Here is a 22,234-nt window from a genome sequence, read left to right as displayed (position 1 = left end):
CACAATCCATCGCCCTTGTTATCCTTTCGCCGTTCCTGTTTTTCCCGATCACGTGTACCCATCATGCTCACCGGTCTTCATATGAACGAGAAAGCAACATGGCGTACGAGTAAAGGTGTGAAAATGTGGACAAAATGTTGTCGAATTTATACCGTAAGTAGAGCTTTAAGACTATAAAAACATCCGATATCAAGAAAAAACGCTAATATCCTACTTCTTAAGTGTAATTTTGGTGCTTTCTGTCGTTTTTCGTCGAGTAATAATGCATTTTCTTGTGCACGTTTTTTGGTTGTGTAGAGAAAAGTTTGCCAAAGTCTGAAAATGTACAGATACTCAAAGTTTAGCCCGTAATTCCTGATGAATGATATGATATACCTTCGATTCGTATTAAGGTTTTTGTTTTTATTAGTATATATTTGTATTTTATTCTTGCGTTATTGAATTTTCTTCTACTCGGGTAGTACAACTACTGTATATATATGTTTTTTGCTACAGTAAGAAAACTCAAATTATGTTGGAAATATGTAATTTATTTACTTGAAAAATTCATGTTTCTTTTTTTGAAAGCTGCATTTTTGTGTCCATGGTTCCTTTATCAAATGTTTTCTTTTATCATTATTGATTTTCAGTTAATGCAAGGGGTAAATCCCCTCCGAGTCCTTCATGGAACAAAAAAAAAGTTGTTTATTTGTCTTTACTTACTCTTCTTCTTATACATACATAATGCAAGGAGAAATTTTTCATTAGATTTAATTACTTACCAAAGCAAGAAATAGTTTTAATAAATACATGTAGTCGTTGCTTCACTTATTTTTTGAGGTCTTATAAACAAAGATAATGGTTTGATACGATTCATAATTGAACTAAACTACATGTACTTACAAGTATTTATGGAACATGTTTTCTAAATTGAGTCAAATACTGTATCCTCTCCTCTCCCAATATCTAGCCCCATTTAGCTCATGGTACTATGTTATGTCATTTATCATTTTATTTTAAATTTTATTGCAGTGATATATCACCCTGAGTAGGGAATCCATTCACAAAAGGAATGGCACACATAAGAAGGTAGCAGTAGAAAAGTGATTCATGTACATTTAGTGAGTTACTTATAAAATGTTTCATTATGCTCTGGATTATTGAGGCTGGTATTTCAAATATGTTGATATAGAAAACAAATGCTTGCATACTCACTAAGTATGGAATTATAGTCTAACATTGACAGGGAAGAGTCAAAGAACTTCTCGCTCTCAAAAGAAATCAAGGAATATTCAATTCTTTGATATTAATTCAGAGAACCTGTTACAGTAGATGAATTGGTTGTTGTCTTATTGAAGCATTATCTAAGACATAATTCTTCTTGTATTTTTGGCTTTTTATGTACAAAATGAAAACTTGGATAAATAATTATTTATTGTTTTGTTATGGAGTATGATGCTAATGCTAATTGCCCCTTTTTCTGTGGTACTGCAATAATTATTGATTAAAAAACTACTAAAGCACATGTACAGAAATTGTGAGTCAACCCGAACAGGAGAGCTAATTTTTGCATTTTATTTAAGTGACATTCAATTTTTTTCCCAAAAAAGGCTTGAAACCTGGCTAAAAATCATAATACATTTGTATAGCATGGCACATCTAGTCTTCAAATGATTTAGTGACTTTTGAAATAATGCATTGTGATTAAGCTTCTCCAACTGTCCACATTCTTTACTCCATAGAGGGGAGGGGAACATTTTTGTTGACAACATACTTTTGTTGCTAGTGTTGTGTGAATGTTAATGTGTAGTGTATGTGTGTTCTTTAATCACAAACATGAAGATGTCACTCACAGCCACTTTATTAAGGTAAGTCTTTAATTATTTAGAACAGAAAATCCTAGTGTGTGTATTGACAAACTACAGTACAGACTTGAGGGTAAGCAATCATGCTGTACTGAACAGTATATTTTTTATAGCTTTAGCTAGTAGCTTGCTTTATTGTTTAATTTATTGATTAAAGAGATCTATTGAAGTAGACAATAAATAATAAATAAAGACTTTATTTATACACGGAAAATCATCAGTCAAATATCATAATAAAAATCAAGTTACTATTTTACAAGATTACTGTGTGCGAATCCGAAGAATTATAATTGAACGTGGCTCAGTTTGCTTTTAAAATCAGCTAATGAACCAGTGCTTCTTACTTCTTGGAGTAATCGGCACCACTATAGCTGAAAGATTGTTTTAGGTAACTGATGCGCATTGCGGGTAGGACTAGTTTGCCTTCATGATTAAGTAACTCATACTTAGTTATATGTGGGAGGAACAACATTCAAATACGCCAGGGTGGGCTTGTTTATGGATTTATACATCGTTATTGCTCTAAGCTTTTTGTGGCGGGTATGAAGATTATTCCGTTGAAGATTAGCTTGTATCTATTGAACCAGATTGAAGAGACAACAGATCTATTGAACTACAGACTAAAATATATTGAAAATTAGCCTGTAACTATTGAACCAGATTAAAGAGACAACAGATCTATTTAACTAGAGACTACATAATATATATTGTAGATTAGCCTGTAACTATTGAACCAGATTGAAGACACAACAGTTCTATTGAACTAGAGAGTAATATATATTGAAGACTAGCCTGTAACTATTGAACCAGATTGAAGAAACAAAAGGTCTATTGAACTAGAGACTAATTTATATTGAAGATTAGCCTGTAACTATTGAACCAGATTGAAGAGACAACAGATCTATTGAACTAGAGCCTAATATTTATGCATTAGTGCATAAATATGCTATCATTCACCACTGCCTGATTTGTTCATAAATTGTGGTCAACATTTGCTACAATTTAGAAACTGATAATGACCATTTTCTTGTTAGTCTGTAATTGGTTTTCTGCATCATAAAAGTAAGAGTTAATTACCAAGAATGGAGGCAATAAGCCATATACAGTACATCCCGAGGTCCGTAGGCCGGAGGGATGTATAGGCTTATTACCGACCTTCAAGGCAATTAAGTATTTTATTTGTCAATTGAGAAAGTTTTCTATCAAATGTTGCTCATTATAAATGCAAAGTCTATTATAGCTATAGGTTTTTACAAGATGTCTGCAGGTAGTTGCTTGATATTGATGCAATAATTGTCTCAAAGGAGTGGATTGAAATATTACTGAATAGGAGGACACCAATTGTGTAGGTTTATTACATTGTGTGATAATTATTTGTATTAAATTTTCACTGAAAGATTTTCCATTTGAAGCATCAGTTGCTCAATATTTGATAACACCTGAAAAAACATTTTGGATTGCTAAGTATTTTTCTTGTTTTTTTCATAATTTAAATATGAAATTAAAAAAAATTTTCTCATGCATTGGAACAAGTAGGATTGAGATCAGTGAGTAAAATATATAACAAATATTAGTAAGAAAAATCATGATTTTACAGGTTTCTTGTGTCTTGGTTGCTACTGTACTTATAAAATTGTTATGAATCTTCAAATTTCTATAAAGCAAGCTTACTCTTGTATCTAAGGGTGGTTACCATTAAGTAAAACTAATCGTTTCGAGCAACCAGTTGTCAAATGGTTTGCGTCAGTTTTTAGAACTTGATCAATGCTGCCTGTACCAGTTCTAAGAATGGATACATACCATTTAGAGTTGGGTGCTATGGACTGATTGGCTTGATTTCATAGAAAGGGCACTAAGATTACATCAAGTGAATAAGAATGTGTAAAAGAGTTTATAACAATGGCACTTCAACCTTTTGTCTCTTAGATTGTTAAAAAGCACAAAATAGAAAGTAAAAAAACAGAACTTGATCAATGCTGCCTGTTCCAGTTCTAAGAATGGATACATACAGTACCGCCTGAAATCATTGCAGCATGCGAACGCGTTTGTTTCACGTCTTTACCGCGTGCGGTGAACGCAAACTGTACGCGGAATGGACGCGAATGGACGCGGTCAATACGCTCTTTCGTTCTTACTGCGGTTTATAGAACGTAGCATTTACAGTACATGTGCCGAGTACATTTGCAGTGAAAGTGCCCCAAAAACTAGACATCACTTTTTAATCAAATGAGCAGCATTTTCTGAAAAACGTAGCATAATCATCGACCGAATGTACGTACATTTAGTCAGATAGTCTATTAATATGGAAGTTTGAAACTTTCGAATATTTTCGAAATTGAAATGTCGGAAATACTTGGAAGTTCGTCCATAAACTTCTATAACTACATGTACTGTAGTTATAAATAAACTGACCTCAAATTATTATCGCTGTGAGGAGGCCTAACCGCATCAATTTAAACCTTCAAAGTTCAATATGCTACACAATATATGTATTTTGCTAGAGGAAAGTTCAGTCTCCAAATAATTTATCAGAGTTTGAAGCAAACTATTAAGATCAAACCTATTCTTAATTCTTGTTTTTATTTCAAAATACAAAGTCGAAGCTTTTAGAACGCATCTTTTTCCAGCAAATGAATCCATGGCCGGCGAACATGCAATTTACACGCGGACTCGGTTGTTGCGAGCTGCATCGAGCCCTGCAAGCTGGAATTCTTTTTTTTTTTGTCTCTCTATTAGTCGCTGCCGGTTCCTTTTTTTGACTGGCGGCAGTGAAAAACCAAATTCAAATCGGTTACTCGCAACTAACGAGTCCTCATAATATTTAAAATGCAAAGCGGCGGACCCTAATAATTCTCCGATTTTATACACAGAATACGAAGCCCCAGACCGTTCGTGACCTGAAGAGTCTAAAAATAATACTACATTCACCACGATTGTGAATTTTATGCTTTCGAGTAGCCCAAGAGTGAATCAAAGTAACGAATTCTGTCGTGAATGTAGAAGTATAAATAAAAGTTGCCTTAGGAAATTGCAGGACGAAGAATGTTTGAGAGATCTAAAACGTACAAACGCACGTGCATAAGAGTATGCGACAAGATAAACGTCATACATGTAGCGTTACACTGTAATCAATTATCTATGTCGGGCTCTAAAATATCTAATGTAATTTCGTTTTTTCGTCCAATGTTACTCTATTACCTTGAAATAAAGCACGAAAGCATAAAATACTATTATTTTATAAAATAGTTGGAACTTTTGGATAGATTAACCATTCCAACTGGATCAAAATCGAGGTAGAAACGCTCCCCACAAGATACAGTACGAAAGGGCAAGAGAATCGCATATGACCACATTTAAACACAGTTACATGTAGCTCATTTTCGATTGATGAAACAATTAATTCCAAAGAAATTCTACACACAAAAAAAATCGACTCCTGTACTGGTTGGTACAAACTCAAACTCGATTCCTAAATGGAACTTTTAAAAAACTCGAACTCGGGCCACAAAAAATATTTCGTTGAATGCCAAACCAGTAGGAATACTGTATAACCAAACAGCGCTTTGTACAGTATGATACTGTATGGGACGCGTTTTTTCGGCAACCGCGGTTAAATCGCGGTCAATTCTAGGTCAGGACGCGGCTTATTTGCGTTTTTACCGCGTGCACTGAACGCGCGACGGACGCGTCTTATGCCTCAATGATATGCGGTATATGCGGTACTGTACCATTTAGAGTTGGGTGCTATGGACTGATTGGCTTGATTTCATAGAAAGGGCACTAAGATTACATCAAGTGAATAAGAATGTGTAAAAGAGTTTATAACAATGGCACTTCAACCTTTTGTCTCTTAGATTGTTAAAAAGCACAAAATAGAAAGTAAAAAAACACAAACAAACAACAAAGACGATGATTTGATGATACAGTGACAGACTCAAAGATATTCAGTGCAATATTACATGATCTATAGAAAAATATTTGTTTATTTTAAAACAGTGGGAAACTTTAACACCAAGACACCTAATCCCTTCGATGTAAGGCTAAAGAAATACACGAAACAAAAATAAATATTTACTATATTCTGCTTTGTGAATACATACATTATAAAGTTACAAGGTAGAGTGTTTAGAATATCGTATTGTAAAGAACATAAGGAACAGTTCATCATTTAAGGATTGGAGGATGGTCTATGTGGATTTTAAGAGAGGTAACAGTACAGTATGTTTAAAGGAAGACTTTAAGCAAGCTATAAAATTTTTACCTATCAACTAGCTTTCTAAAGGGGGGCCCACCAAAAAGGTATTTTTTCAAAACTTAAAATCCACATACTTCTTCAAAACTTTTTTTGATTTGAATCAAAATTATAAATGAAATCTACCTTTGGAAAAATCTATGCCCAAAGAAAAAGGGATTATTACTCTAGATACTGATGTTAAAATTTAACAAGGAAAAGGACACAAGTTGTGTTTATAGTTTAATGGTAAAATATACCCATATTCGTCAATCCCAGTGGAAATAATTCATTTCATTATTATCATTCTAATGAGAGGTCTATTTTTCACTCGTAGTTTTTAGTACAGTTAAGGTAACTAGTTTTAAGGTGTCTGTCCAGGATTGACAAACACCACAGCTAGCCACTACCATTCAAAAACAAATGTTGCTGTCTATGAGTTTTCTCAAGCTCAGTAGTGTCAGAAGACGTATCTTTAACCCTCAATGGGGGCTTCATGTTTTTTTGATTTTCTTCATTTGTATCTGTAATTGTTAATGAATCTTTTACATTAGTTTGGTTGCTTTTTAAGTTGGCTCATGGTTTTATGTGAAACTGGTTGGGAAAAAACCGCCAATAGTCTAGATAGCTCTCACAATCACAAGTGAGATGATTATGTGTCAGATTATGATGAGGTACAGTACTCTAGATTAGATCTTAATTTATCGACCTCTTGCTTATCCTTAAGGGAATGATGAAAGTTTTAAAAATTCTCAAAAGGTAATTGCAAAAGGCAACAAGAAATTCGCCAGGAACTTGATATCCTGATTGGTTGAAATTGTTTTGATTGATAAACATAAACTAGTAAATAAAAATCAGTTATTCTATTCAAGCTTTCCACAGGAGAAAGCTTGTCATGCTTAAATTGAAAAAAGGCAATACTGACAAATATTAAAGCTTAAATTTCTCATAGGGCATAAGCTATAAACCATAGTTATAAAATGAATAGGCCTTTTTACCTTTGTATGCAAATTGCACATTTCAGACCATCTAACACTCACCAGAGAATCGTTCTTTTATGATGAACATTTAAAAATATTTACATATTAAAGAATCAACTCCCAAGATTGGCATGACATGGTCTGGAATGGGGCAACAAACAACAAAGATAAACAGGTCTAATTAGTTTAATTATGAGGTTCATTTAACATTATTTAGTTCGTAATATTAAATTATAAAACAAGAAAGAATATAAATTTCTAAAATAAATTAGTTGAAGTTCAAAAAAAAAAAAAAAATTGAATGCAGTGTGTTTCATGTTAATCATGTTAAAAGTAACAGCCCCATTTCACTAGATGACCATACTTATGTACTAGTTGGCTATAATGTATGATGATAAAGTGAATCTCAAACAGAGGGCCCAAAAAAATCAGTACCGAACAATGTGCAATGCCAAAGATAGGAATGTCAAGTATGTTACAGTCATCCAAATATGAAGCACTTCATGCAGCTCACTATTGAGCATCGTACATGATACAGAACAAGAAAGGAATATGTCACATATATTAGAATGATCCAAACATGATGCATGTACAGGATGCAGAAAAAGACAGGAATGTGTCAAGTAAATTAGAATTACCCATGTAGGACTTGTTTCAAACCACTATTGAACATTGTATAAGATACAGAACAAGACAGAAATGTATCAAGTATATTAGCATTATCCAAATATGATGGACTTGATGCAACTCACTATTGAACATTGTACAAGATACAGAACTAGACAGGAATGTGTCAAGTATATAGGAATCATTCAAATATGATGGACTTGATTCAAATCACTACTGAACATTGTGCAAGCTACAAATAAAGACAGGACTGCGTCAAGTATGTAGGAATCATCCAAATAAGATAGACTTAATGCAACTCACTATTGAACATTGTACAAGCTACAAAACAAGACAGGAATGCGTCAAGTATATAGGATTCATCCAAATAAGATAGACTTAATGCAACTCACTAGTGAACATTGTGCAAGCTACAGAACAAGACAGGAATGTGTCAAGCATATTAGAATCATCCGAATATGATGGACTTGATTCAAATCACTACTGAACATTGTACAAGCTACAGAACAAGACAGGGATGTGTCAAGTATATTAGCATCACCAAAATATGATGGACTTGATTCAAATCACTACTGAACATTGTACAAGCTACAGAACTAGACAGAAATGTGTCAAGTATATTAGAATAACCAAAATAAGATGGACTTAATGCAATTCGCTATTAAACATTGTACGAGATACAGAACCAGACAAGAATGTGTCAAGTATATTAGTTGTATTGTCAACAGAACTATTAAGATGCCTCAAAGACTTTGCAAGACAAACAGAACATCTTTATCTAGAGCCTTCAGCATCTGCAAGTGTCACATTCAATGCCATATTTCTTAAACGTCCGAAGAAAACAAAGAAACAAGCCCTACTCAAAGCAGATTGTTATCAAATCTACACCCAGATACATGAGAGTTAACACTCCATTGTATGTCGTACAGCACCTATGCTCCCAGTGATGTTTATTGCACAGTAGCAAGATGATCCCAAGTCTTTTGTGTCTTCAGTATTTGACTTCACAATCTCTGGAGAAGATGCATTATAAGAAGAAGCACCCTGGAAATCACCTCATATTACTGATATGACCTGATGGATAAAATGCCAAACTACCAATGATTACCTGAGTCTTCATTCCTTTGACTGCTCCTCCTATCACCTGATGATGATTAAACAAAGATGGCTAACAAACAACGATGATGCACTCCCATCTTGCCTGCTGGTATAGCGAACCTGGTGTAAAGCCTTAACAGTTGTAGTTTGATGGTGTTATTTTGCAGTACCAAGATGTTTATATCTACACAAGCAAATCATATGAACAATGCTTTTTGGAAAGATCTGCTATTGACGATGTTATAATGGCTGCCTGAACTTTACACTAACCATGGCAAATAACTATTAGCAAAAGGTTACTAAAGTGTAACATGATCACCCAGAGTCTTTGGCATTTGGGCATTCACTCCACTCACCTAATGATGGCAATCAAGGCAGCTCTTGCTGGTATGGCAAACAGTTATTAGGGTTTTTGCAGTTTGTTGAAGCTATGAAGAATATATGCTACTTGGAAAAGATGTGCTCCTGATGTTTATATGGCTACATAAACTATACACTAACAAGTGCTAATGGCCAGGGATGTTGTGGTTTGGCACTTAGTGAATAGACATTCCAAAAATACCATGTATGCTGCAATATCAAGAGTTTCTGTATCTGTTCAAGTAAAACATAACATGAACCTAAATAGATGCTGCTTGCAAATAATGTAATCTTGATGATTCACCCCAACCATGGCAAAAGATCATCAGCAACAATAAAATTCAACAAAAGATGGTTTGGTTGCACAGCAACCTTGTAAAGAGATGTTCCAAAAACCTGCCTAAGTTTAGATGTGTGGCCAGCGAGGATCAAAAAAGAAAGACTCCAAAAGTATCAACACATTTTCTTAAACCTACACCAGAAAAAGTATCTATTTTTTAGAAATCCATACCACCACTACCTAGAGGATATTCACTACATCGATATTAACAGTTACAAGTTTTACAATCTTATTAAGTGTCAGTAACAACCTTGGGTTTTTAGGGAGTAACATAAGCTAGGGTATCCAATCCCTGGGGCGTGCCCTATTAACTGATAAAAGGTCTGTTATTTGCACAATTTTAAGGTATTAAAAAGTGAAACACTAATGGTTGCATGGTAAAATGAAGCAATGTTTTCAGTTTCATTTTGGTGGTGGTATTGCAGCAAAAACTCAGTGTCGCATCCAAAGCATTGCTGTGGAAGGAAAGGAAAAGGAGTCCAGACTGCCAACCTGAGGATCAAGACAACAAATAGCAAAAAACCAGTTTGATGCTAAATATAACTGCTACGCCTGCTATGCTACTAAATGATTCCCTCTGATCCTCAGTGATTAGCTACTTTTAAAAAATCACAAAAAAGAATACAAAGAATATGCACATAAATACTTGGAGCTTATTCAGCTAAACAGCAAAGGCAGAGTCATTCCTTAAAAGTACACTTTATAGTATGGTCATTCTAGCCCTTGTTTCCCTAATAAAAATATTTAATAATTAATTATTATGATTATTTATTATCTAGCTATCTACATTATCTTTGCACCAATATTTGAACCTTTATTGTTGTTTTGACTTCAGCCAGTAATACTGTGTATAAAAATTGAAACCATAATTCAGCAGATCTAGGGCATCAGAATTCTTGTTGTAGCTTTTCCTTTATGGAAAGAAAGATTAAAATCCTTTTTGATCATTTTACTTGATTCTCAAAATCTGGAATTGTCTCTCTTGTGTTTCGTAGACACTTCACAGCAAAATTGAACTAAATTGATATTTTCCACGGTTCACCACCTTCATCAATATGTTTTTTAGCATTATTAATGGCAAAGTTGTACGATACACTTTGTTAGGAGTATGACTCTTAATACACACTATACCTTATGGCATCACAGATAAACAGAACCTGCCAGCAAATATTTGATATAGAATGACAAATAAACTTGATTAGTCTATCTTAATAGTCACTCAGGAAATGTAAAGGCAGTTTTTAAACCAGCGTTAATCTTTCAAAAATAATCCAGAAGCCTCGCTGATAATAGTAAGGGAAGCTGACATTTTTGATGCCAAGTGTAATAAGGTGAAATGCTTTAGTTATATTTCAAGTGGGTTCCAATGATCTTTCACAGCACTGTTTGATACATGTACATTGTCGCTCTCTTGCCTCAAAATCCTTCAAGCATTGGTTGATTGGTCAATATTATTGGACTGCTAATAGAGCTATTGAGCATTCCTTTAAAAGTCCATTATTACCACCCTAAGTCTACTGAAGCTGATTGATCGACAGATTAATCAAAGGCTTATAATGTGTTTACATTTGTTTGGCCGTACGAACGGTCACTCCATTTCTATCTCAGTGGCTTTTTTAAGGTAAAAGTGAACTTTGTTGCACAGATATTGGCTTCAAACAAATCCCCTGTCCTCCATGTGGCTTAAAAAAGCATTTAGTTTTGAGATTATTGCTACTGGAGTGTTCTTTCTCAGTGGCTTTTCTGTGGCAAATTTATACGATTGTTGTTTGATATCAAATGGCGATCGAATTTTTTGCCTACTGCCTTCAAAACTCTGTTTCATTCATCCAAAAGGTATTTGACCATGGTTAGAAAGACGAAAAAAATACTTTGTATATCAATGATATCTATCAAAATTTAGTGATCTCTCTAACATTTGTAGTAAATTTCTTAGCAAACGCTTTGAAGCCCGACCAGATAGCCTCGTTTTGATGTTACTTTCATAGAAATGCCGCTGGTTTGTTGGAGTGACGTGCTCAACTGCGATAAGAGCTATTGATAGAACTACAAATGCCATCTGGTAGTGATGTGAATTGAAATGTATTCAGATCTATTTCATTGCTTCTTAAGATTAAATAAATTCACTCTAATTATTATTAGCATTTTTTATAAACACCACCTCTATAGTGGTGGGTGATTAACAGGAAGGTAATTTCTGTGATAATAGCAAGTTATATAAATGTTATATTTTATTATTACTAACTAATATTTAAAACTTTATTATTTAAATGTAAAAAAATTAAACTCATAAATTTTTCAGCACCTTTGGGGCTTTCATGTGGTTCAAACATATTAAAATCAAAAGTTTTACATTTTCCATATCCAGCTACAAATTCTTCATATACCTAATGTAAGCTACAACTCAATGTAAGCTAACTTGAGGCCAAATTTGAAGGTTCACTACTCTCAACAGCACTTTTGCTGATTTTCCAGACTTTGAACTCTCCTTTGATGGACTAGCTTGTCAATTATTTTTTCATTGATTCGCAAACTAGCATCTACAGTACTTCATCAGAGCTGTCCATATTGTGGTTGGACACGCCCAACTTCCCACATAGCTTCTCAATGTTGTCAGAAAGGGTCTTGAACACTCATAGGCCCTTGGCATTAATTACACATTGTGGCAATTTGGTGATTCCAATCTCGATTGGTGTTTCTTTGATTTCCTTCTTTTCTTCTTCAATAGCCCCACTCTCTTGTTTTCAAGTTTCTTTACTTTGTTTTACAACACCTTTGTGTTTTAAGAGCATAAAACCAAACCATTATGGCCACACTGGTGGTAGCCATTATTTGATGAAAACTAACAAAAAACATTTATTTTAGTGCAAATAAACTGCAGAACATTTGTTTTAGGATGTAGAATATTTCGATAGTTGTCCTCTTTTCTCATGTTGATGATATCATGTGCTTAAGAAGTGAATGACATAAAATAGTATCCATAACTAGTCAGCACATAACTTGTAGCTAGACTGATGTGTGTATATGTTTATCCAGTGTTTATCTAGGCAGAGGGGCAGGGAGTCAAGGTTTCTCATTTATTAAGTAGAAGTTTGGAAGTACAAATATCTGATCAATGTAATCATGTCAATATATCTAGTAGCATCTGTGAGTGTTTGATTACAAGTTGATATTTGTTGGCATGTATTACATCACTAGGGGAGGGGGGTTCTTGAGGATTTTGTTGTCTTGGTTTACATTCTCCTGTCTGTATTAATTAATAATAAATAATTATTTTCCCAGTTTTGCATCATCATCTCATTTTAAGACATGGAAAACTGTACTCAAATATTGATATGTAACTTTGAGCCTGTCTGTCATGATCAATTTTCTTTGTCTGCTAGTTATTTTAATATTCTTTCTTGTTTTCATTTTAATGGTTAAAAACAATATACATAAACCACTGCCCTGAACTATATCTAACAACTTATGATCCACAAATCCAAATAAGCTTATTGGTAAAAAATATGAGCATTGTTCATTTTATTTTGTTATCAAAGAAATTTGTTTTTCATAAAACAGATCTTCCAAACCTTTAGGTTTTTTTCTTGAACTTTACTAATTTTAATAGAATGCTGAGTTTGAATGTTTTTGTCACCATCTTAGCAATCCATTGCATTTATTCGTAGACATAGAAAGATAAAAGTTTTGAATTAATTTGCTAATAAAGATTCAGTTCAACCATCTACCTGCAGACATAAACTTTGTTTATGATAATGTAAAATGTGTAATCGGATTTACCACTCTGACTATAATTTCAGCTAGAATACACTGTAAATCACATTCCAGTAGTATAGGGAATGGGGGTTCCAGCGCAATCTCAACACGGGCAAGACCCGTGTCAAAAATCCACCTACGGACAATCCCCACTCCTAGTGTGGTTGGGGGCAACAGCGCAAATATGTTAGTCTATATATGGAGTGCGAAGAATGTAAGAGAACTTTTAAGAAAGAAGCGGATTTGAAAAAGCATTTGAAAATGAAGACGAAGTGTATGAGCAGTTATGATTGTGGATGTGGTAAGAAGTTTGAGACTAAGGTTAAATTGTTTTGGCATTGTCAGGACTGTGAGTACGACTACGACGACCTAAAAAGTGCTTGGTATTAGGTATAAAATATTTCCTATTATATAGATGGAATCCCAAAGCAACTTCAGCACGGTGTCAATACCCGGTAACGGTGAGATTGACGTTAGACAGTTTTGGCGTCAGTCAGAAAGGAAGGTTAAAAGGACTCTCCGAAAAGGTATAGAAGAATTAGGAGCCCTGAAAGCGAGCATAATGGTAGAAGTAAGTTTGTCAAAAGACGAGGTAATGACGACAGCAATGTTGCGATCAAAGTCGTTAGTGATATTAGAATCCACGAATCTGGATAGGTCACTCAGTGAAGCCTTAGAAGCAATAATGGAGTCGCTGTCTAACTACACGAAAGAAGGATCGGGTTGGACAGTAGAGGAGGTTGAAGGAATAGAGATAAGTATAGCCAGGTACGTACCCATACGAGGGGGGAGTTACGTACCGCTACCAACGTGGGTAGAAAGGAAGAAGGCTATTGTAAACGTGAAGAATGAAGACAATCGATGCTTTATGTGGGCAATCAGGTCTGCACTGTATCCAGCAGAGAAGGATCCCTGTAGGACAAGTAAGTATCCCACAGACGATTTAGAGTGGGATGGTGTGGAATTTCCCATGCAGTTGATAGACATCCCCATATTTGAGGAAATAAACGATCTAGCAATTAACGTTTACGGAGTCAGAGAGCAGACGATAGTACCGTTAGTTCTGTCAAAAAGTAAAGGAGAGCGTGTACATTTATTCTACCACGGCGGACACTACTCATGGGTTAAACACATTAGCAGACTATTCTACAGACATACTAAGCACAAAGGCAAAAAGTACTTCTGTGACTGCTGCTTGCTGTCATTTACATCCTTAAATACCCTAAAGAAACACGATGAGATCTGCCGCGGAGTCGAAGAAGTGGCGCAACGGATCCAGATGCCCACCAACAAAGAGCTTTCATACGCAGACCATCAAAAGCAGATGCAAGTGCCTTACGTGATATATGCAGACTTCGAAGCGTTGATAACTAAGGAAGAGCAGAAACGTGGCGCCACGAATAAGGTAGGATTACACGAGATCTGCTCCTTTGGTTACATAGTAGTCAGATCAGATGGTAAAGCAAACCCTCCTGTGATTTACCGAGGTAAGAACGCAGCTAATGAGTTTCTAGAAGCATTGCGAGAAGAGGAGGAAGAGATAAGAGAACAATTAAGACGTCCAAAGAAGATGGAATTTACCAAAGAGAACCAGGAGGCTTTTAACAAGGCAAAAAAATGCCACATTTGCCAACATACGCTTCTTCAGTTTGGAAGACGAGCCAAGAAAGCGTGGGATGAAGATGGAAAGTATCTAGGAGAAGCTCATTTTAAATGCGGGAAGTATGCTAAGAAAGGTGAGAAGCCGGGAAAGCCCTCCACGCACTGCATTCACTGTCACAAAGCATTTGTTGAGGATTTCTATGTGGATAAGGTTAGGGATCACTGCCACATCACGGGTAAATACAGAGGTGCAGCTCATTGGAAATGTAATATAAACTTCAAAGTAGATCCAGAAATGGAAATACCCGTATTCTTTCACAACCTCCGCGGTTACGACTCCCATTTGCTACTACAAGGAACAGACGGCTCCGACGTCAAATGCATACCCAACAACAAAGAGCGCTACATGTCCGTAACTGTGGGTAAGCTAAAGTTCTTAGATTCGCAGCAGTTTATGGCGGACTCCTTGGCAAACCTCGTAAAGTATAACACCAACTTTCCCATTTCCAGTCAATACGGCGCGGAAAGGAAAGGAGTGTACCCATACGAATACATGGACTCCTGGGATCGATTCAAAGAGTCCCTACCACCCAAAGATCGCTTCTACAGCACCCTAAACGAGTCCGGTATAAAGGATGAGGAGTACCAGCATGCGTTAGACGTGTGGGAAAAGTACTCCTGTGAGAACATGGGTGACTACCACGACATCTACCTAAGGTCTGACGTAGTGCTGCTCGCAGATGTTTTCCAAAGCTTCAGAAAGATGGCTATGGAATATTACGGATTGGATCCCGCTAATTTCTACACGGCTCCTGGGCTCAGCTGGAGTGCTTTGTTAAAGAAGACAAATGCGCAGTTGGATCTCCTAACGGAGTACGACATGTATCGGTTTATGGAAGACGGTATTCGTGGCGGCGTATGCGGACCCAGCCGACGTTACGCCCGCGCAAACAACCCCTTAGTAGAGCACGACCCAGAGAAACCAACCACATACATTTACTACCTGGATGCGAATAACCTTTATGGTTGGGCAATGTCACAGTACCTACCTGTGAGAGACTTCGAATGGGATCCAGTGAAGCCGATAGACTTCTACATGCAGGTAGGAAAGGAGGAAGACAAGGGTTACGTCTTAGAAGTGGATCTGGAGTACCCAGAGCGCCTGCACGACGAACACAATGAGTTCCCCTTAGCACCAGAAGCGATAGAGATACCATTTAAGCAGCTAAGTCCGCTGCAAAAGCAAATGTGCCCTGGTTACAAACCGTACAGGAAACTAACTATGAACCTGATGGATAAGAAGAAGTATGTGGCACATTACCGCAACCTGCAGTTCTACGTGCGACACGGAATGCGCGTAGAGAAGATCCACAGAGTCCTAAAATTCACGCAGGAACCCTGGATGCGCCCCTACATTGACTTTAACACGCAAAAGCGTACCGCAGCGAAAAATGACTTCGAGAAAAACCTCTTCAAACTGATGAACAACAGCGTGTTCGGAAAGACAATGGAGAACATCCGCAAGCGCGTAAGCGTAAAAATAGCCAGCACCAAAGAGGAAGCAGAAGCATACGTGTCACAGCCAGGCTTCGTTAGATACGTAGAAATGCTGAACTTCTACGTGATTCACATGAAAAGGGCAAACCTCTTACTAAACAAGCCCGTTTACACAGGCTTTACGGTGCTGGATCTATCGAAGCTGCTTATGTACGAGTTCTACTACGATAAGCTTAAGCCAAAGTACGGAGACCGCTGTCGCCTCCTGTACACAGACACCGACTCCCTAATTCTAGAAGTGCAAACGGAAGACGTTTACAAAGACTGCCTCCCCGACATAGACGAGTACGACACCAGCGGTTACCCGAAGGAGCACTTCCTTTACTCTGCGAAGAATAAGAAGGTAATTGGGAAGATGAAAGACGAAATGTTAGGAAAACCCATAGTAGAGTACGTGGGTCTGAAACCAAAGATGTACAGCGTGCTAAAGTTAGACGGCGTAGAAAAGAAAGCTAAAGGCGTAAAAAAGTACGTGGTTAAGAAGGACATTACGCACGAGTCCTACCTCAACGTATTACGAACACGCAAGGAACAGCGGCATAAGATGAACAGCCTGCGCAGCTATGGTCATCAGATACATAACGTCACGCAGGAGAAGGTGTCGCTGTCTGCATTTGACGGCAAGCGATGGATGTGTGATGACGGAGTGCATACGATAGCATTCGGACATCACACGATAAGCAGTTCTTCCATGACGAACCCACGTGTGGGGCCATCATGAAGATAATACAAGATGGGCTGACCCTTCTTAGCTATCGCACTTCGGATCTGGTAAGTTTCCAAAGACCAATTAGGATCCGTAGCTCTTTTGGATCCTCCTTCTAATTCACCCGGCTCATAGAGATATCGAACCGTGACATTACCTAATTTCTTTTCATGGGGGAAGACCGCCCTCGAACTTCTGACGTAGGACTTGTGTTCCACGTGCTTCTTTTTTATGGCATCCTTGGGTTTTATTCCCGTAGCCCTGGCCGCCTCGTTGTTCAAAGCCGCGACGACCTGGGGGAGCCTCTGAGTCCATTCCCTATTGCGTTTGGAGGGATCTTCCAGCTCTTTCCAATACTGGTACCCAAAGAGACGCTCGGCCAGGGTCTTATTGAATCTTTCGACAATGCTTTGACCCCTGTGGTACTCTGCTTTAGCTCTTCTAATCTTAGTGTCGTGGTCTTTCAGGGTCTTAGTAACCACGCCCATGAACTCCGTTCCCGCATCCACTTGCAGCAGCTTGGGCCATTTCAAGACGCGCTTATAAATCCTACCTAGGGCTTCTGCGACTTCCCCAGAATCCTTGCTGGTTATGGGTTCGGCGTCCTTATATCTGCTTGCGATATCCACTACGGTCAAAGCGTATCTATAGGTCTTCTTTCTCACCTTATCGTGCGGCAAGAAAAGCAAATCCGCCTGATGAACTTCATTGGGGGTATTTACGGTGAAGCTGGGCCTGGGAATGTACTTAGGCACGGGAAGATAAACCTGCCAGAGGGTTTGTTTTTTCAACCAGTTCTTAGCCGTTTCATCTGATACCCTGGCCGCGGTCGCGAGTTTCTTGATGGCCGACGCTCCTTTCCAATAGCCTTCAGGCCCATAGTAAATCCTCTTGAGTTTGTCCTCTACGCGGCCCATTATATGAATTCCAGGACGAGATTGATCTTTCGCCCGTTGAAATCCACCGTCTTTCCGTCCACCTTAATGGCGATGTTTATGCTTTCTACCAAATGAGATAAGTCATAGCTCAAAGAAATGGGAGTGTATTCTTCTGAGTCAAATGGATTACCTTTGGGCAGAAACTTGGACATAAGAGAAGACTTTTCCCCATTGTTGTAACTATGGACTAAATCGCAATAGACTTCGTAAGAGGATGCGACTTTCCATTTCACATCATATGTACTGCCGCTATTTATCGTGGTACTAGTAAGGCCCAGGAGTTCTACCAATGAACTGTCCTTTAGATTGGCGCTCCCATTATTTTTCTTGAATGTCATTTCATGGGGCAATCCTGTGGTAAGAGTATATCCATGCTTTGCTAGCTCCTTAGCCAGTGTTATGGGGGTGTAATGGGAATCTGGTATTTTTGGTTTGGTGGAAGTCACGACGACAAAGCCATTAATTAAATTATACCAAGAATTGTACAAAGAGCAACTAACCAACCGAACCCTTTCCGCGCGGATGGGAGGATTCAGATAAGTAGTAAAGTTATTCTTGTCGCTTTCCAAAAAGACGATCATTATATTAGATACGCCAAAGCCACGCCTCCGGCCAGCCCTGCGACTCCTACAAAAACCAATTCATTGTCTTTTTGTTTCTTAGAAGGCTGGTAGTAATTCTTGAACTGAGGCTTTTTCATTCTAAAGTCGGGGTGTGCTTGCGCATAAAGTTTGAAGGCGTAGTCTGTGTTTTCGAAGTTCTTGTCTGCCTGCATTTTGTCTTGGTAGTTCTTGTCCAACCAATCCCTGTAAGCTTGTCTTTTTTCATTCCAAGCTGCAACGTCCCTTTGATATTTCTCCAGCGCTAAGTCGTGCCTTTTTCTTTCGGCGGCACCGCTTTTGTCGCCTCTAACTAATCTATCCAAATATTGACCACCATAATTAGCCCCTGTAAATGCTAAAGCTGCAATGACTCCACCTGCGACTAAGCTAACCATTATACATTAGGTAGGTACTTTTCCTTTCGTAGGTAATCCTTTACCATGATAGCCCCGCCTACGGCAGCGGTCATCTTAGCAAAGTTAGCGAAGCTCTTGCTTGGGTCTTCAGTAAAGTCTTCTTTGAGCACTTTCTTACCTACCCAACCAATACCCGCAACAATAGAAGTAATGATAGCTGCCTCTTCAACAGTTTTCAACAACGCGGTCGACATTATATTACAAAGCGAGAAGGAAAATCTAGGTCGCCACGGGTGATAAATCTACTCCATTTCAGGGATCTTACTCTTTTTCATCTCTACAGGTGCGTGATATGTTGGCGACACATGCACGGCCTCCCACTTTACTTCTGGCTTCATATTCCACCATTGTAAGTAAAGGCTGCCCGCTGCTATAGCAATTCCTAACGCACCAATGACGTACCCAGGATTAATGGAGGATTCCTTTTCGTCCTCCACCTTTTCCACCTTCTTTGCTTTGTTCTTCTTATTCATCTCCGCGAGCTTCTTACCGGCAGCAACTCTGCCTGCAGATTTAGGCTTGGTAATCTTCTGCTCCTCCTGAGGTTGTTCTTCGGTACCACTCATCTTATACTAAGGGACTTGAAGGACTTGACAAGTAACTTGATGACGACTTGACAACGACTTGACTAAGTACTTGAGAATGACTTAAGGACGACTTGACTAAGTACTTGAGGTGACTTGACAACGACTTGACTAAGTACTTGAGGCGACTTGATTAAGTACTTGAGGTGACTTGACAACGACTTGACTAGGTACTTGAGGTGACTTGACAACGACTTGACTAGGTACTTGAGGCGACTTGATCATCAGCAAGTGCTGCCTGAAAGACCTTTTCGACTTCTCTGTCCTTCTTGAAGTCCTTCCAAGATGTTCCGAAGGAACCTAGTACTTCCTTCAAGTCGACATGCTGAGCTACGTGAAGTGCCGCAGAGGCGACTGCCATTAACTTACCGCACTTCAAAGACAACCACCCACAGGTTATCTTAAGTTCTTGGGATATGACATAGTCATCTCTTATGTCCTTCTGTAGTTGCTCCACGTCGTCTATAGGCAGTGCAAGTCCAAGCAATTTAGTGGCAAGTCGGATAGCGGAGTCTGCTACGGCGTCCGTGGTCTTACTTGCGAGGGCGGCCTCGTACCTCTTATGGAACTTCTTAACTTCCTCTTCTGACAGCTTATTAACCTGCTCATGGGTAAGTTCCTTGCCTATCATTTCCTTGCACTTCCCAGATGACACAAGAATGTTAAGTTGTTCCTTGAGGTTACTTTCATCTAGCTGTGTGGGGACTTCATCTAAGAGCTGCTCAATGTCCATATACATTAGGAATCATAGATTCCAACCTCGTACGGAAACCTCAAAGAGAAGATCATTTTGGAATGTTGGTGCGTTTTTAAATGTCGCATGTATTCGTGCAGCTGTTCCTTGCTTATCTCACCGCCGTAGTCGCTTAAGATGGTTTCCAGGTCAGACTTGCTCGGAGTATAAAATACTACGAGAGAGCCTATGTTTTCCCTAAAGGGTTTAGAGACACTGGTAAGCTGCTGCGAGAGCAACCAAACGCTGATATTGTCATGCCTGCCGCTGAAAGCGAGCTTCACTAATTCGGAGGTGCGCTTTTTTACGTCGTCCCCGCAGGCAATGTCATCCAATATGAGTAAAGTCTGCGTATCTTTAGGGAATTGCTTATGCCAGAACTTCAAATGGCTGGATAACTCGTTAGGGTCTAAGATATCTACAAAGAAGTCGTCATCATTCCTACCTATGCCTTCCCAGGTGCGGTTATTCACGTAGGTGGGACAAAGCAGCACTATGTAGTCAAAGCGGTATCTAAAGGGTCCTAATAGCTGCTCCACGATGAACTGGGTCTTTCCGCAGCCGGTGGGTCCTACTATCAGAGCGTTACAAGGTATGTGATCTGGGTTCATATATAGATGGACCCAGTGGAAGCAGTAAGAAGGATTGCCGCCGACGCAAAAGATAAAAGAGACACCATAGAAATGCAAAGGGAGGAGATAGCCCGGTTAAAAGAGCGCGTACAGGAATTGTACGATGAAATGTGTGGTCTGAAGCGCGCGGAACGGTTTGGTGCGCTTTTGACAATGGCGACGTGGGCTAAGGAGTCCATTAAGGACTTCATTCGATATCCCCCATAGATATATGGACTGCATTACGTGCGAACTACCTGCTGACTGCATCATCGTTACCCCTCCGACGCCTCGTAAGAAACACAGCTGCTGTCACTGTAATAAGGTATTCTCTGAAGAAGACTTCGTTGGACATTGGTGTCCCGCGGATACTAAAGCACAAAGGACTTTAGACGACGCTCGAGAAGAGTAAGAGGTCGCAAAGAAGATCTTACTAAGCCCCAGCAAGAGGAATTAGCATAGGTCTTTCTTTTTTATTGTTATTTTGTTAAATGCTGCAAAGAGGTCTCAAGTAAGGACCTATTTTTTATTGTTATTTTGTTAAATCGAAGAATGGTTAACATGATTATCTTTTTGCTGGTTTTAACGATGAGAAAGAATGATACCTCATCTTTTAATGGGGGTTAACAAAATAACAAGAAATAATAGACCTTATCCTAAAACCCTCTTACAGGGCTTAACAATTTAACAATAAAAAATAAGGTATATATAATGAAGTGCATGCAATGTGATAGAGCTTTTAGTAGCAAGCAGCGGCTGCAATACCATCTTTCCAAGAAAGTCTGTCAGAAGACCATCAGCACTGTTTGCGGCGACTGCGGTAAGGAACTGTCCACAGTACAGGCCCTACGATATCACCGCGAGCATAGAGTCTGCCTTAAAGGCCATTGCCGCCGATGCGATGAACCCCTCTTCGAAGAAAACTGGCATAAATACCGCTGCCGGCGTTACCACCTCGAAGAAGTTGTCTGCGAGACCCACGGCGATTTAGCAGAGCGATGTTGCCCCCTTGAAACCAGCCGGGCTTTAGTGCTGCGTAAAAAAGAAATAGACCAAGATTTCGTATGCTTTGACGACTACGAAGGAGTAAGATGGGAGAACCGAGAACACTGGGACGGCATCTGCGATAAATGTGGTTGTCAACGCAGCGGTCAACATATTTGGTGTTGCCTGTACGAAGGTCCCAAGCCTTTAGACCATTACCTTGCAATACGAAAAGAATGGTCTAATATATGATGTTACCTTACGT

At 38.5% G+C, this 22,234-nt stretch overlaps 1 long non-coding RNA gene across 4 annotated transcripts in view; it reads left to right on the top strand.

Moving 5' to 3' along the window:
* The first annotated feature begins 89 nt into the window (after positions 1-89).
* Positions 90-22,234, top strand: part of LOC116302147 (uncharacterized) — a 40,509-nt gene continuing 18,364 nt past the window's right edge. For all 4 annotated transcript variants that reach the window (XR_004197822.2, XR_004197821.2, XR_004197819.2 and 1 more), the window contains exons 1-2: positions 90-153; positions 1,012-1,068. This is a non-coding gene — a long non-coding RNA (uncharacterized LOC116302147). The remainder of the gene's footprint in view (positions 154-1,011; positions 1,069-22,234) is intronic.

The sequence above is a fragment of the Actinia tenebrosa genome, unplaced genomic scaffold (genome assembly GCF_029948245.1).
Source record: "Actinia tenebrosa isolate PJP-AT-01 unplaced genomic scaffold, QUT_ActTen_1.0 PGA_scaffold2__45_contigs__length_23673736, whole genome shotgun sequence".
Lineage (NCBI taxonomy): Eukaryota > Metazoa > Cnidaria > Anthozoa > Actiniaria > Actiniidae > Actinia > Actinia tenebrosa.
Note: the sequence above shows the minus strand (reverse complement) of the source record. Positions and strands in the feature narration are given on the sequence as shown.